Source organism: Apodemus sylvaticus, chromosome 8, assembly GCF_947179515.1.
Source record: "Apodemus sylvaticus chromosome 8, mApoSyl1.1, whole genome shotgun sequence".
In the NCBI taxonomy this organism is placed as follows: Eukaryota; Metazoa; Chordata; class Mammalia; order Rodentia; family Muridae; genus Apodemus; species Apodemus sylvaticus.
In genome coordinates, this window is record NC_067479.1 from 108,567,649 (window position 1) to 108,584,978 (window position 17,330).

General features: G+C 38.8%; 1 protein-coding gene and 1 non-coding gene across 3 annotated transcripts in view; both read right to left on the reverse strand.

The window, feature by feature from the left end:
- Positions 1–17,330, reverse strand: part of Fhit (fragile histidine triad diadenosine triphosphatase) — a 1,648,302-nt gene that overhangs the window by 379,952 nt on the left and 1,251,020 nt on the right. The gene's annotated exons all lie outside the window — the stretch shown is intronic.
- On the reverse strand, positions 14,787–14,892 carry LOC127691811 (U6 spliceosomal RNA). The gene has a single exon (XR_007979384.1). It is a non-coding gene; the product is annotated as a U6 spliceosomal RNA (small nuclear RNA).

A 17,330-nucleotide genomic window follows, 5' to 3' on the forward strand; every position in this document is an offset into this window, starting at 1 on the left:
CGCAGCAAGAGTACTGTCACAAGAGTCCTGTGGGACGCTACCTTTCATGAAAGCAGCATCAATGGTCTGAGAGTAGACCCACAGACTCCACACAGAGGAAGGGCTTATGAAAAGTCACAGGGAGACTTTAGAGAGAGAGAGACAGAGGCCATGACTCTGTCCTGTAGTCCAAGCCCAACTACTCCAGATCACACAGCCTCTGAAAATGTTCTTTGGCAGCCCCCAGCTTCCTCTGGTTTGAGTCCTACTATGTCTGTGTTGACTTATGGGATGTGTGTCTGAAGAAGGTTGCATTCCTATTTTATGTTTAGTGCCCCAAGAATGGGTTTCCCCCTACATTCTGAAATTAAATGCAAACAGAAAGCATTTTGTAGTTTTGCATTTCAATTCTCTGTTTTGTCAGAGAGTAATTATAGCGAATAAAATATTACAGCTGAGTGTAAATTGTTAGGCAACCAGATCACACCAGGAGATTTTTCTTCCACAAGTTTTTCATCATAGCATCTTAAATATTAAAATATTGCAAGGCAAGTAAACAGAGAAGTTTCTTTGCTCAAAACATTAATTTTAAATGAATATTTCACTGTTATTCTGATCAGATGCTCCGAAACATGTGATGTTTTCTTTCAAATGAATGGATATGTCATCTGTGCGGAAAGCAGACAGAAAATCATACACATGTAGGCACAAAACACACTGGAGACAAGTTTTAACCAAAAACAGGCAGCAGGTCTGGTGTAGGAAAGTAAGAAAAAGAGAGGCTTAAGAAGGAATTCAGAAAAAAGGAAAACAAACAAGACAACAACAACAACAATAATAATATTTTTTTAATGAAGATATCTTTCACATTGCAACATCATGATAGGCAGTTGGTGCTTGTCTTTCCAATGTCTTAAAAAAAATTCACTAAGATGTACCACTCCCTCTACTAAATCACTGAAGGAGAAGAAAAATCAAAAGATGGGTTTCTTACCTTATACTAGAAGAAGAAAAGTATTTTAATGAAAGATAATGTCATTTCTTTCATAAGTGCATTGGATACACCTTAAAAATGCATTCTACATTTCTCTACTATAAAACTCAGAACCAAACACCAGTCAATTAAAACATCAAGGAAATCTGGGGTATGGCCTCCACAAGGGAAAAACTCTCTCTGTGATTTAAAGAGTGATAAGATAATGAAATGGAATCTTTATTGCTGTTCTGTTTTTTAAAAATTCTCTTGGAGAAGAAATCAAATGTGATGGAAAAGCTTGCTATTTGAAGTACCTCAGAGTTAGATACTGGAGGCAAAGACCTCAGCGCTCAAAAAAGCATTAGAGAAGAAGCTAAGACATTGTCAAGGTGGGAAGAAGGGGAAGGATGAAGGATGGAGCAAATAAACATCATATAGCACAGTTGCAAAATGGTGTACTCTTGACGCTCTCTTCTCTTGCCACAAGACTACACAATAAAGATGTGAAAAGAAGATGCAAGAGAAGTAAGAGAAGGAAAAGAAGAAATAGACAACAAAAATATTCAAGAGGGGCATGTTATTGAAAAATGTAGAGAAATTGTACATGCTACAGAGTGGAGGCAAAATTATTTCAACAGTCACAGAAAACAGTGGAAAAAGATAAAGTACACCCTCAAAAATCTGTAATACGCATGGAAAGAACTTTACATCCCGTGAGAAATGCTAAATGGATGGTTCAAGACAACTACAATATGGTTTCTACAGACTGAGGGTGTCACTGTGGGATAGCCTGTATCATTTTGACAATTAGTAGACAAGATCAAACACAGCTAAAATGAAGAAACCTTGTGACTTAAGAAACTGATATACCCCATCTTCATCACTCTACCATATGAGATTTCATAAATCAGGCATAAGGAGAATCCAAACTCTTTTGGATAAGGTGAACACTAACTTAACCCATGCTTTCTTATTTTTATTCAGAAAAACACCTGATTATTTTTATTCAGAAAAACAAAGGGCAGAAACTCAGTAACAGAACAAAATCTACCTCACAGACATGCCATTCAAATGGTTGATATGGAACTAGGGAAAAGAGAGGAAAAGAAGCTTTTATTCCAGTTGTCAGGAGGAAATTTTTGTATTTTGGATACTGCCAACCTTGTCTCAGTATGAGAAATTGAAAAAAAAAACATCCTTAATCCTTTAAAATTACAAAATCATATTCAAATATATAAGGGTTCTTCTAGGTGTACAAGTCTAGCTCAGTAGAAGTGAAACCACTGGCTTCAAACCCATCAATACTAAAACAATAAAATATGTGAGGAAGCCCCTATATCAGCAATTGGATTAAGCATGCGTTTGGTTTATCCATATAAAGCTATGTGTAGAGCCAAGAGGCAAGTCAAGCCTTTGCTTCAACACACTGCATGATTCAAGCACAATAAGGTCTAAAGAATATACATGGAGGCTGTGACAATAAGGAGAGAATGGAAAGGATCTCTGACACACAGTCTGCAAGTTGACAAGATGCATCGATATTTTGCGAAAAGTTTAAAGGAAACATCGTTATTTAGAAGACAAGAGGTTAAGTAGGTCATAGTCAGAGAGGAAGAAGAAGATTCTCTTCACATTTGTTCTTTCTTGTCATATGCATGTAGGTTTTGACTAAGAAAAATAACACATAAATGAAACATGAAAATACAATAACTATCTAACTGCTAAAACCATGATGTTTGGAAGTATAACTTTGAATTTGTATTAGCATTGTTACCTTGAAGTTTATTGGACTGAGCTGTAGACTCCAGCTTCAGTAGCAGTGGAATAAAATAGTACATCAGGAGTGTCCCAGCTCCCCTACTAAATCTCTACATTAAATCATAACCCATAGTTTCTTTTCTTGCTACTCACAGTAACTCCTGGATTTTGACCTAAGTCAAAGCAACTATTATATCATTACCATTCTAGTCTTAGCTTATTTTCTAGTTGTTGGGATAAACTTCTCTGACAAGAGCAACCTAAGGATAAAGGGTTTGTCTTACACTTTAAGGTACAGACAACATGGCTGAGAATTGATAGGAGCCATGGCAGGGGCAGCTTGGAGCCACTGTGCCCATCACATCTATAATCAGAACACAGAGATGGCTGACTGCATGCAGCCCCTCAACTCTCTTTGTCCATGTACACAGTTCAGCATCTCATCAAGAACAGTACCACTCAGAGTGGGTAGTTCTTTCAACCCTAATTTACTTCATCAAGATACTCCCCAACAGGTATGCTCAGAGGCCTATCTCCCAGGTAGCATTAGATATTGTATTAGTTTGGGTTCTCTAGAGTCACAGAACATATGGATAGTCTTTATATAGTTAGGGAATTTGTCAATGACTTACAGTCTATAGTCCAACTCCCCAACAATGACCGGCAGCAGCTGTGGATGGAAGTCCAAGGATCTAGCAGTTTCTCAATCCCACGAAGCAAGGAGGCAAGAAAGAGTGAGAGAGAATCTTCCTTCTTCCAATGTCCTTATATATCTCCAGCAGAGGGTGTAGCCCAGATTAAAGGCTGTAGGTCTCCAACAGAGGGTGTGGCCCAGATTATTGGTGTGTGGGTCTCTAGCAGAGGGTGTGGCCCAGATTAAAGGCATGTGCATCCATGCCTTTAATCCCAAATGATCTTGAACTTGGAGATCTCCTTGTCTTAGCCACTATGCTTTAAGGTCTCCATGCCAAGATCCAGGTCGGAAACTTATATCTCTGAGCCTCCAAATTAGGATCATAGGTGAGCCTTCCAATTCTAGACTGTAGTTCATTCTAGATGTAGTCAAGTTGACAACCAGGAATAGCCACCACAGATATTGTCAGGCTGACAATGCATACCAACCACCACATGCCTAAGATGATAGAGGGAAAGGATAACAGAAGTCTGCCAGGTGAGACACCAGCTATAGTAGCTACAGAGTCCCAACCAGAAAAAGAAAACATAAGATAAAGCAAATCATACACATGCATATATCCACCTATAGCCCCAAGATGAAGAAATTAACATGAGCATGTGCTGTACATTTCATGTCTACCAAATATCCCTATTACAACCTATATTTATTCCTTTAAACACTATGTTGGGCACATCACAAGTATTACATAATTTTCTTTGTCAAGAAAGTTCATCATCCTCAGTCATCATGGAAAGGCAAATCAAAACAACCCTGAGATTTCACTGCACACCAGTCAGAATGGCTAAGATCAAAAACTCAGAAGATAGCAGGTGCTGGCAAGGATGTAGAGAAAGAGGAATACTCCTCCACTGCAGGTGGAGTTGCAAGCTGGTACAGACATTCTGGAAATCAGTCTGGCAGTTCCTCAGAAAACTGGGCATGATAATATTGGAGAACCCTGTTATATCACTCCTGGGCATATACCCAGAGGATTCTCCAGCATGTAACAAGGACACACGCTCTACTACATTCATAGTAACCCTATTTATAATAGCCAGAAGCGAGAAAGAACCCAGATGTCCCTCAATGGAGGAATGGATACAGAAAGTATGGTATAATTATACAGTGGGATACTACTCAGCTATTCAAAACAATGAATTCATGAAATTCTTAAGCAAATGGGTGGATCTGGAAAATATCATCCTGAGTAAGGTAACCCAATTACAAAAGAACACACATGGTATGCACTCACTGATAAGTGGATATTAGCCCAGAAACTTGGAATACCCAAGACACAATTCACATATTAAATGATGCCCAAGAAGAAGGAAGAACAAAGTATGGATACTCTGGTACTTCTTAGAATGGGGAACAAAATACCCACAGAAGGAGTTACAGAGACAAAGTGTGGAGCAGAGTCTGAGGGAAAGACCATCCAGAGACTACCCCACCTAGGGATCCATCCCATATATAGTTACAAAACCCAGACACTATTATTGATGGCCACAAGTGCTTGCTGACCAGAGCCAGATATAGCTGTCACCTGGGAGGCTCTGCTTGTGCATGACAAATACTGAGGGGGACACTCTCATCCAGCCATTGAACTGAACACGGGGTCCCCAATGGAGGAGCTAGAGAAAGGACCCATGGAGCTGAAGAGGTTTGCAGTGCCATAGGAGGAACAACAATATGAGCCACCCAGTACTCCCAAAGCTCCCAGAGACAAAACCATCAATGAGAGAGTACACATGGAGTTACCCATGGCTCACACATAGGCAGCAGAGGATGGCCTTGTTGGACATCAAAGGGAGGAAAGGCCCCTGGTCCTGGAAGGGATCAATGCTGTAGTATATGGGAATACCAGGACAGGGAAGCAGGAGAGGGTTGATTGTGGAACAGGGGGAGGGGAGATGGCTCATGGAATTTTCAGGGGGGAATCAGGAAAGGGGACAGCATTTGAAATGTAAATAAAGAATATATCTAATAACACAAAGAATATACAGAGAACATAAATTGTACTGTATGGTCATAAACAAACAAACAAACACAAATTGGGTGGGTAGGGAAGAGGGTGTGAGTCAAGGAAGAGTTGGGGGCAAATATAATCAAATTACATTGTAAACAAATTCTAAAAGAACTAATAATTTTTTAAAAAATTTTTTTAAGAAAGCCATCCCATATGAAGAAACTGACTCTTGAAGATGCATCACTTAACACACCCACTCTTGCAAGTGCTGGAAATGGGATTCAAGCAAAACAATAGCAAGATTCCAGTACAGTACACCACACTGATTCTTGATGAGAGTTCTAAATCGCTGTCTGGCATGTATTAGAAAAAGAGCGATCAGCCTAGTGGAAGCGTTTCTAAGCCTGAATCTGAAGCTGAAATGGAGCACATGAGACCATGCATGATGTGCCTGTTCTCATTGTGAGAACATTATTAATTTGGTCTAATTATTAATTTGCTGCCATGCATAGTATGCATGCTATTGCTCAAAGCCCACTCTTACCTTCTGTCATTTTTATGTAGAATCACATAAATTAGAGTGAATTCCCTAATGATATTCAAGATCATGCCATTTTCTGGTTACCTCAATTGTGCCTATTTTGTTTCATTGGTTTTTAGTGGGAGGTTGTTGTTTTCTAAGGAACTTTGGGATTTCTTACCGTTGAGTTTTATTTTCACTTCTTTACTTACTAATGTTGTACCAACTAGAGCACTTCATCATTCTCTCCATACATGCATCATATTTTCATGTTTAGAGTCTATATTTAACACATGTAAGTACGTGATAGTCAGGTAAATCACATACTCTTCACCTAGCTGGAGAAAATAAGCAGCGTACTACTTTATCTGATTTCCTCCTCACATGAGGTACAGTGTGATGAACTTGTGAGTCACGTCTGTCACGGGAACTCTCGGGTGAGATGTGAATTATCACAGCTTTACTTATCAATTGCTGCCGTTGTTTGGTGGGCATCGATCTGAGAAGACCTTGTATCTTGCTAAAGTCACTTCTGCAGCAGCTCCTCTGTTTTCTGAGTGGACGTGAAGGCTCCAAGGTTGCAGGCTTTGGGAATTTCACTCTGACAGCCCTACTCCATCAGTAAAGACTCAGGGAAAGCTTGTTATCCAGATAGATGCCCTAATTAAGCAGCACATGCCCGCTCATTGCCCACCACGCAGCAGGCTCAAGCGAGACGTGGAGCGGCAGAGACTGATGTAGGAAGTGGGCTAAAGAGCCACAAATTTACTTTTATTTGTTTTACTTTCACCTCATCATTTGTTCATTCGACAAGGCACTTATTGACGGTTTCAATGGTGACTTCCAAGCTTAAAAAAAACGTTACATGCTTTTCTGAAGGGGGAAAAATGGCTCCTAATTTTCTCAGCAGCATAGTGTAACTGATCCTAATGTAGCACTAAAGTAACCAGAGTTACACTGGAAGCACTGTGAACAGGAAAGGATTAAAAAAAATAGTCTTAATTGATAATTCCAGGCAGCATGGTGGCCCACTGTCAGTTGTGTGCATCACTGTATGAGTCCAGAGTCTTCCATGACTAAAGTTATGACATAAATGGTGAAGGAAGCAGAAGGAACCACACACACATGGTAATTATCAGGTTACACTTTCTTCAGGGCATTCCAAAACCCAAGAAGTACAAACCACTCAGTCAGTACTCTAATTATTATCACTATTAATTTCCTGTGAAAAGTTGTCTCATGCATGCTAGGTAAACACTAATCCTAGTCCAAAGCATATTTAGAATCTGATATCATATCTGTATGATATGAATAGATAAATAGATAAGTAGATAGATAGATAGGGATATGGATATAGATATGTAGATAAGTAGCTAGAGATACAGATATATAGATATTAATTCTTAGAGAATTGCATACAACATTCTTTGATCATACTCTCCCCCCAAGTCGTCCCGATTGCCTCAACCTTGCATCTTTTTAAAAGACAGTGTCTCACAGCATCTGTTCTAGTCCCCTGGCTCTTATACTTTCCCTAATTTCATTTGTTTATTTACCTTCACAGTGCTGGAGTTCAGAGCTAGGGCTTTGCATCCCTTCGACAGGCATTTTATCAGTGAATTTTAGCCCCGGCTCAGAAACCATGAGAAAGAGTGTCTGTGTGTGTGTGTGTATGAAATATTACACCTGACCATATAATAAATTTATATTTCACAATTAAGTTGTCAAATATGAACCTTCTAAGGAAGAGTGCTTAATGAAAAACAATTTTCTATACCTGCTTTTTAATTAAGAGTCAACAAAAGCCCAAAGGAAATGGCTTATTAACAAAATGATTATTCTTTACATAAAACAGAATGTCCTTAGAATCTCTGCTAGATGAGAAAATTAATATCCATAAAATATATGTGTAAGAATGTTTGTGGCTGTGCTGCTTCTAAGTTAGTAAAATTTACAATTAGTTAAGGAACTGATTTTTTTCATATATGAACTTCTACAAAGTTACTGAGAAGAGTAGATGATTCTCAGTAGGACAGAATGTCAAAGCATACCTATAAGGCAACATAGGAATCACGGTCAACGTCAACAGTATGATCCTGTTTATGATCATATACACGTGGCACTGTATACGCATGGTGCAGGCGGGGAAATGGGCATAAAGAAAGGCCTATAGGCTGGAAAGCAAGGGCATGTTTTATATGGGAGAATTTGAGTTACCTTTTTTTTAAGGAACAAGAAATTTTTGTTATAAAAATTATCCAATGAGCAAAAAATGACAGCACATAACTTCAGAGGTAACCTACCTCTTTATATACTCTATATACTTTAGTCCCCAACTTGTTATGATTCATGAAACATTGCTTAAAATAAAATTCCTGATATAATCTACCTACTTCTAGTGTATACTGTAAGTAACAGGGATCCATCAAGCACACACATTACATTAAACATAAAACATTATTCAGGAACAGGGATCCAGCACAGAGACAGGAAATTCCCATGCCCACCCAGGAAATCAGTCCAAGAGAGAACACAAAGCATATATTGAGGGAGACTTTCAGATTTCAACTTGAGTTTTATATTAAATAATTCAGTTAACTGTAACACCCTGGATACTGTGGCTCAGTGAAAGATTTGCTGCTATTCTGGTAAAGGTCCTTCTCGGGGAGACATCAGTTCTGTAGCGCACATTCTCTACCTATCAAATATTCATCCCATGCACCCATCACTCAGGTTAGGTTCCCTCAAACAGAATCCATAAAATAATTATGCTTTCCATTCATAGAGGGCTTTCCACCTTCCAGAGCTCTTCCAAATACACAATGTCTCAAGAGATAGGTGATTATGCAGGAACAGAATAATAAAAATTTAACACACAAGAATCATCTATCTGGCATACTTTCCTTCTGGCTCTCTACTTGTTCAGCTTACACCTTAGTGGATAGCTCAGATGTCACATCACCAAAGTATCATTCCAAGCTTATCTAGTGGTCACCCCTGCATACCTCAACTGTTTTCCAGTTGCCACTGATAGGATGGTGCTTACCATACTGCTGTATGAGGCCAACCTGACAACTGCACCCAGCATGCTAGGGATAAAACCTATACAGTGCCCTAGATTACCTAGGGAGAAAAATACAGGAATCCATATACGTGTGAATTAGATTATAATGGATGCCTGGGATCTATTCTCATTATCACAGATGTTCCAACAGGTTTGTAAGAGTTCCAAGAATATTTCACTTTTTCCTCTGCCACCAGAGATGTACCATATCAGAATATAGTACATCTCCTTACATGGCCAGGTCCATGCCTACACCATATTGCTAATACAGAACTGTAGTAGTTTTGACTCTGACTATGGGTAAGCCAAAGGAGATCTTGTCTCTTTTGTATACTGGCTCTTTCTACAGAGCATGACTTGGCACCTTTAACATGTCAGACTCTCACTGAGTGATAAAATAACGCAGAGCATGGTTAGCAATATATTTCATTACCAAGATATTTTGGAGTCATTTGCTTCCTGAAGCACATAGAGAAAATCAACTAATAGATCCCAAAGGTCTCTTGAAAGTAAATCAGGAAAAAACAATGAATATTTGAGGAGTCTGTGACCATCCATGGATACTTCCATTATATCCATAGTGGACTCTAACTCTCAGCTCTGTTTATAAGTCCGATCCACATCTAGTAAGGCCAGGAGAGAAGGAAAGGTAGGTTCCTTCTGTATAATATTAGATGGAAAGGTATTACTCTAACATTGTAGGAGTTTCATTCTCCAGTTGTTCTCCTTCAGCCATTTGGGTCGATTCTTTGAAAGGCTTAGTTGTGACTGCTGTTGTTAAAAATAGTTGACTTTATTCCTACATCAAAAGAAAAACTTAAGAAAGAGCCATGTGCTAATGGTGCAAAAGAAAGGGCGAGCATGCCTGGAGCCCACAAGCAGGAAAGCCGGAACCAAGGCGGAGTTCACAGCCTGTGCTTCGCTTTCTTTAGTAACCTCCCATCTGTTCCACCACATAAGCAACGCCCTTCTCATCTGCTTCTGGGTAAGTTCCTCACTCACTCTGCCATTCTCTTCATTGATGACCATTCCCTTTTCCTCTGACTATAGAGTAGCTGTCACCCACATGTGTTTCTGCACGTGCCTCTCAGCTGTGACTATCCCAGAGTGAAGCACTGCAGAAGTATAAAATATAAACCAAAATTCAGAGATAATACCAGAATACACATGTAAACGTGTTACTATACTGCATTCTTAATGACTCAAATTACCTGTTTTTTTTTTATATATATAGTGCTTTTAAAGGCCTGACACTAAAATCTGTTTCATCTTTTTTATTCTTTATGCAGACTAGTAAAAACATTAATTTGGCAAGTTTAGTTGACACAGTGGTTTCAATGGGCAGCCAAAAAGGACTTGGTAGTGGCTTATGTCTTCCTTCGTGATGAGATTACTTCTCCACTGCTGAGGTCTGCCTTGGTTCCTCTTTCACCTTTAGGACTTTCTTCTGCCCTCCACATTCCTGACTGCTGTTCCCCTTCCAAGTGCAGTTCAAGCAGCCTCCCTAGGGTAAGACCTGGCCAAATGCATGTCTCTTGGAGGAATCCAAGAAGTGGAATCCAAGAAGGCGTAAGTGTTTAAAAGGGGGACAGTTGTGGCTGCCAAGTCTTGAGACCTTGGCTTGGGGAACTGACTTTCCAAAGATAGGATAACAAAAATGGTAACTATGAGAAGAAGGAAACAGACACAAAGATACATAAACACACAGAGACATGCATATATGCATACATGGATGCACACCCTCTCTCTCATGTATACACACACAAGCACACACACAGGCATATCCACACACATGCACTCTAGGAAGGACAGATGTGGGTCTGGAAGGGGAGGCAAAGTGAAGAAGCCAGGAGTGGTATCAAACCTGGGTCTGCCCACAGCAAAGGCTCGCACTCTTGCTGTAAGGAGAACAAGTCTAAGTGTGTTCGAGAATGCTCCCTCCAATACGCCATATGCCAAACCAGTTAACCTCATTTAGAACTGAGAAAACACCTCCTGGATGACTAGGCATTAATGTCACATAAACAAATGATCTGGTTAGAGGACTGCCATTGTCTTCACTACCCAGAGACCTACAACTCTGTAAACAAGAAAAATATGTGGTTGGCATATAAGCAAGCACTTGCTTATATGCCAAGCACTGGTTCAGAATATTTATATATTAACATATTTTTTATTTTCTTCTTTTTTACATTGTAAAATATAACTGGTTATGCTGTTTATTCTTATTCTTTCATTTTTTTTCTATATTCTTTGTTTATATTCCGAATGCTTTCCCCTTTCCCAGTTCCCCCCTCTCCATCCCTCTCATAAACACTCCTCCCTCTGCTCATTTCCCAATCACCACCCTCCCATTTCCTTGTCCTGGTACTCCCTTACAATGCTGGATCAACTCTTTTCAGAACCAGGGCCCTCTCTTTCCCTCTTCTTCAGTATCATTTGAAATGCTAATTGTGTCTTGAGGATTCAGAGCTTCTGGGCTAATTAATACCCACTTATCAGTGATTGCATTCCATGTGTGTTCTTTTGTGATTGGGTTACCTCACTTAGGATGATGTTTTCTAGTTCCAACCATTTGCCTAAGAATTTCATGAATTCATTGTTTCTAATTGCTGAGTAGTATTCCATTGTGTAAATATACCACATTTTCTGTATTCATTCCTCCACTGAGGAACATCTGGGTTTTTTCCAGCTTCTGGCTATTATAAATAAGGCTGCTATGAACATTGTGGAGTATGTGTCCTTATTGCATGCCAGGGAATCCTCTAAGTATATGCCCAGGAGAGAAATAGCAGGGTCTTCCAAAAGTATCATGTCCAGTTTTCTGAGGAACTGCCAGACTGATTTCCAAAGTGGTTGTACCATCTTGCAATCCCACCAGCAGTGGAGGAGTGTTCCTCTTTCTCCACATTCTCGCCAACACCTGCTGTGTCCTGAGTTTTTAACCTTAGCCATTCTGACTGGTGTGAGGTGAAATCTCAGAGTTGTTTTGATTTGCATTTCCCTAATGATTAATGATGTTGAACATTTCTTAAGGTGCTTCTTGGCCATCCGAAGTTCTTCAGGTGAAAATTCTTTGTTTACCTCTGTACCCCATTTTTAATAGGGTTATTTGGTTCTCTGGGTTCTAAGTTCTTGAGTTTTTTGTATATATTGGATATTAGCCCTCTGTTGGATTTAGGATTGGTGGTTGCTGTTTTGTCCTTTTGACAGTGTCCTTTGCCTTATAGAAACTGTAATTTTATGAGGTCCCATTTGTTAATTATTGATCTTAGAGCATAAGTTATTAGTGTTCTGTTCAGGAACTTTTCCCCTGTGCCCATGTCCTCAAGGGTCTCCCCCAGTTTCTTTTCTATTAGTTTCACTGTGTCAGGTTTTTTGTGGAGTTCCTTGGTCCACTTGGAGTTGAGTTTAGTACAAGGAGATAAGAATGGATCAATTTGCATTCTTCTGCATGCTGTCCTCCAATTGAACCAGCACCATTTGTTGAAAAGGTTGTCTTTTTTCCACTGGATGTTTTTAGCTCCTTTGTCGAAGACCAAGTGACCATAGGTGTGTGGGTTCATTTCTGGGTCTTCAATCCTATTCCATTGATGCACTTGCCTGTCATTGTACCAATACCATGGAGTTTTTATCACTATTGCTCTGTAGTAATGTTTGAGGTCTGGGATACTGATTGCCCCAGAAGTTCTTTTACTGTTGAGAATAGTTTTAGATATCCTGGGTTTTTTGTTTTTCCAGATGAATTTGAGAATTGCTTTTCCTAACTCTATGAAGAACTGAGTTGGGATTTTGATGGAGATTGCATTGAATCTGTAGATTGCTTTTGGCAAGATGGCCATTTTAACTATTTTAATCCTGCCAATCCATGAGCATGGAAGATTTTTCCATTTTCTGAGGTCTTCTTTGATTTTCTTCTTCAGAGACCTGAAGTTCTTGTCTTATAGATCTTTCACTTGTTTGGTTAGAGTCACACCAAGAAACTTTATGTTGTTTGTGGCTATTGTGAAGGGTGTCATTTCCCTAATTTCTTTCTCAGTCTGCTTATCCTTCGAGAATAGGATGGCTACTGATTTGCTTGAGTTGATTTTGTAACCAGCCACTTTATTGAAGTTGTTTATCAGCTGTAGGAGTTTTTTTGGGTCACTTAAGTATACTATCATATCATCTGCAAATAGTGATAGTTTAACTTCTTCCTTTTCAATTTGTATCCCTTTGATCTCCGTATATTGTCTAATTGCTCTAGCTAGGACTTCAAGAACTATATTGAAAAGATATGGAGAGGGGGGCAGCCTTGCCTAATCCCTAATTTTAGTGGGATTGCTTCAAGTTTTTCTCAATTTAATTTGATGTTGGCTACCAGTTTGCTGTATATTGCTTTTACTATGTTTAGAAATGGGCCTTGAACTCCAATTCTTTCCAAGACTTTTAACATGAAAGGATGCTGAATTTTGCCAAATGCTTTTTCAGCATCTAATGAAATGACCATGTGATTTTTTCTTTGAGTTTGTTTATGTAGTGGGTAGCATTGATGGATTTCCATATATTGAACCATCCCTGCATCCCTGGGATGAAGCCTACTTGATCATGGTGGATGGTTGGTTTGATGTGTTCAAGAATTTTATTTAGTAATTTTGAATTGATATTCATAAGGGAAATTGACCTGAAGTTCCCTTTCTTTGTTGGATCTTTGTGTGGTTTTGGTATCAGTGTAATTGTGGCATTGTAGAACGAGTTGGGTAGTGTTTCTTCTGTTTCTATTTTGTGGAATAGTTTGAAGAGTATTGGTGTTAAGTCTTCTTTGAAGGTCTGATAGAATTCTGCACTAAAACCATCTGGTCCTGTGCTTTTCTTGGTTGGAAGGCTTTCTATGACCTCTTCTATTTCTTTAGGGACTGTTTAGATGATCTATTTGATCCTGATTTAATTTTGGTATTTCATATCTGTCTAAGAAATTGTCTATTTCCTCCAGATTCTCCAGTTGTGTTGAGTACAGGCTTTTGTAGTAGGATCTGATAATTTTTTGCATTTCCTCAGTTTCTGTTGTTATATCACCCTTTTCATTTCTAATTTTGTTAATTTGGATACTGTCTCTGTGCCCTTTGGTTAGTCTGGCTAAGGATTTATCTATCTTGTTGATTTTTTTTCAAAGAACCAGCTCCTGGTTTTGTTGATTCTTTGTATGGTTCTCTTTGTTTCTACTTGATTGATTTCAGCCCTGAGTTTGATGATTTCCTGTCTTCTTCCCCTCCTGGGTGAATTAGCTTCTTTTTGTTCCAGGACTTTCAGTTGTGCCATTAAGCTTCTAGTGTATGCTCTCTCTAGTTTTGTTTTGGAGGCACTCAGGGTTAGCACTGCTTTCATTGTGTCCCATGAATTTGGGTATGTTGTACCTTTATTTTCATTAAATTCTAAAAAGTCTTTGATTTCTTTCTTTATTTCTTCCTTGACCAAGGTATCATTGAGTAGAGTATAGTTCAGTTTCCATGTGTAAGTGGATTTTCTGTTGCTTTTGTTGCTATTGAAGACCACTTTTACTCCATAGTGATCTGATAGGAGGCATGGAATTATTTCGATCTTCTTATATTTGTTGAGGTCTGTCTTGTGACCAATTATAAGTTCGATTTTGGAGAAGGTACCATGAGGTACTGAGAAAAGATATATTCTTTTGCTTTGGAATGAAATGTTCTACATATATCTGTTAAATCCAATTGGTCCAAAGCTTCGATTAGTTTCATTGTGTCCCTGTTTAGCTTCTCTTTTCCTGATCGGTCCATTGACGAGAGTGGGGTGTTGAAGTCAATGTGTGTTGGGGTGTTATGTAAAATGTGTGTTTTGAGCTTTAGTAAAAATATGTACTGCTTAACGAATTTGTGTGTCATCCTTCGCAGGGGCCATGCTAATCTTCTCTGTATCATTCCAATTTTAGTATATGTGCTGCCAAAGCGAGCACTATTAACTTGTTTTTGCCAATGACTTTTAAAGATAATCACTGAAGACTCTGCTTATAGATGGACAAGCTGCAGGCAGGTATGATGTTCTGAAATCAGTGAGGTTTCATACACAGGCAACCTAGACCTTGAGCTTCTACTTTCTCTAGTATCCTATATCTTCTGCTCCCCCCTGCTGTGAGCACCAGTACTCCACGCCTCATTACTGCTCATTATTCAGGTACATCTGTTCCCAGCTGGAATATCTGGTATTTGAGTGCGGAGATCTAACTATCTTGTTCTTTGGCTCCCACTTGAGTTCTGCTGTTCTAAGTTCATGATCAATACATGTTCAGTGGATGACTATATTATGGCCCTGACCCTGGGGATTAAAGAGAATCACAATTACTTACACAATCTTGAAGAATTTCAATGCCTATTTGCCTGGAGTTGAAATTATTAGGTCTTTTTTTTTTTAATTGGGAAAATGTCTCCAGGTGTGAGTGATTAAAAATTAAACATCAATTAACAATTCAAGTGACTGCCTGTGTTAATAAGTTGCTTATTAACTGCACAGGTAAATATTGTACCCCCACCTAATATTTGAAAAGAACGTCCCTTTAGCATATTAAGTAGTCAAGAATGGTCTTGCCAAGATGCAGCAGTTTTATGACCACTTCAGTGTGTCATGTTTAAGTCTGTAGATGACAAAGCTGTTGGATAGGGTACTGAATGATTCAAACTGTGCTATGTTATTTTATAAAACATACAGAATGACCAAGATGGAAAATATTCTACCATCTATGACTCATTAACAGAAGCGTCAAGAACCTTCCAGATCTCCTGTTGTTGACCACAGCACATATGTTGATTTCTCTCACTTTTTCCCTCTTTTAGAAGTCCCAGTTCCCTCCCACTATGGATTCTTCCTAAAGAGATTCTGACACTGATTGTCTCTACTTCACTATGCAGTGTCTTCTTCAGCCTTTAACTAGCTGTCTGTCTACACCTGGTGTTCCAAAGACACTCAAATCATCCTGCTCAAAGTTTTTTGGCAGGAACTCTCACTGGCCCCAATTCCCAGCAAAAATTCACTCCTTTAATTGCAGATGTAGCTGAAGCCTGTCTCTTGTGACTGAAGGTTCCTTTAAGGATCTAAGCCCTTGTATGGAAAGCTGACATTTTCCATGAAAACAGATTTGGTCAACATTCAGGGAATGCCCAGTTTCTTTCTTCTGCTAGTCCCGTAGAGGGATACATTTATTCATGTTTCTGACTATATTCTTGATTTGGACAATAGTGTGTTAAGAGATATGCTATACCAGGAGCTTTAGATTTGACCCATACAATAAGCTGACCTCAAAACTCTTGCAGGTGTTTTTTAGAATGGAAGCCATAGACCCAACCCATATCCTGGAGATAAGTCATTCTGTGCTATCTCACTGACTAAGAGTCAGAATACATGATTGTTTGAATCCATGGTATTTGTAGAGTGGTTGGTACACTATAGTACTGTGAATGAGTTAACTTACACACTCACACATCTTTATTTTGCCTTTGGTGACTATAGTTAATACAATTTTTTTTTCTAAATTTCCACAGTGTTACACTTCCCATGCCTTATATTTAGTCTTCTCTTCCTTACTATGAAATAATATTCTAAAAATCTTTGAAAGAAGATGTTCCTTCTTACCTTTGGGTACATACATCATTAGAAGATCTTACCCCTGGATGGAAGCAAACTAAGATTTAGTCATTAACCATTGGTTCATAAAATGAAGGGACTTTGGAAATTAACCTTCACCTCTAAGGGGTTGCATACCATACCTGGCCAAGCTTCAATGTTAGATGACATATTTTGGACATTATCACTGTTAATGCTTGTCCTGGAATTATGTAGCAGGGTTGGGGGTTGGGGTAGAATGTCCTATAAGAACATGCTATGGCTTGTTGGCAAAACCACTGACTTTTTTCCTCTGGTATTTATTGCCCTGATATTTCCCCTTCCAATATGTAAGTATTATCCTCTATTTCTTGATGGATCCCATATTCACAAAATATACATCCAGGAAACTATGGATGTTATCCTGAGATTTTCTTTGGATGAGATAATTTATTTTCTAAGGCCATTGGCCTTAGCATCCCAGAGTACTTGATATCCTTCCATAAACAGCATTGAATATAAGACAGGAAGAAACAAAAATAATAGATGAGCATTCCAGTAAACTTCACCAACATTCATTGTGGTTATTAGGCCAACATGATTGCCAGTCTGAGTACTTCTGGTCATCATTTGGAATGTCACCTATGGAAGAACAAACCCTTACTAAGATTTAGAAGTAAAGCAACTTAGATGAGAAAGAGCTAAGAGTTTGTTTTTTTGGATCTAGGATACAAAGTGCATTCTTAATTTGGTCTAAGAGGACATGTATAAAGAAGATTAGGAAAGTCAAGGGAATAG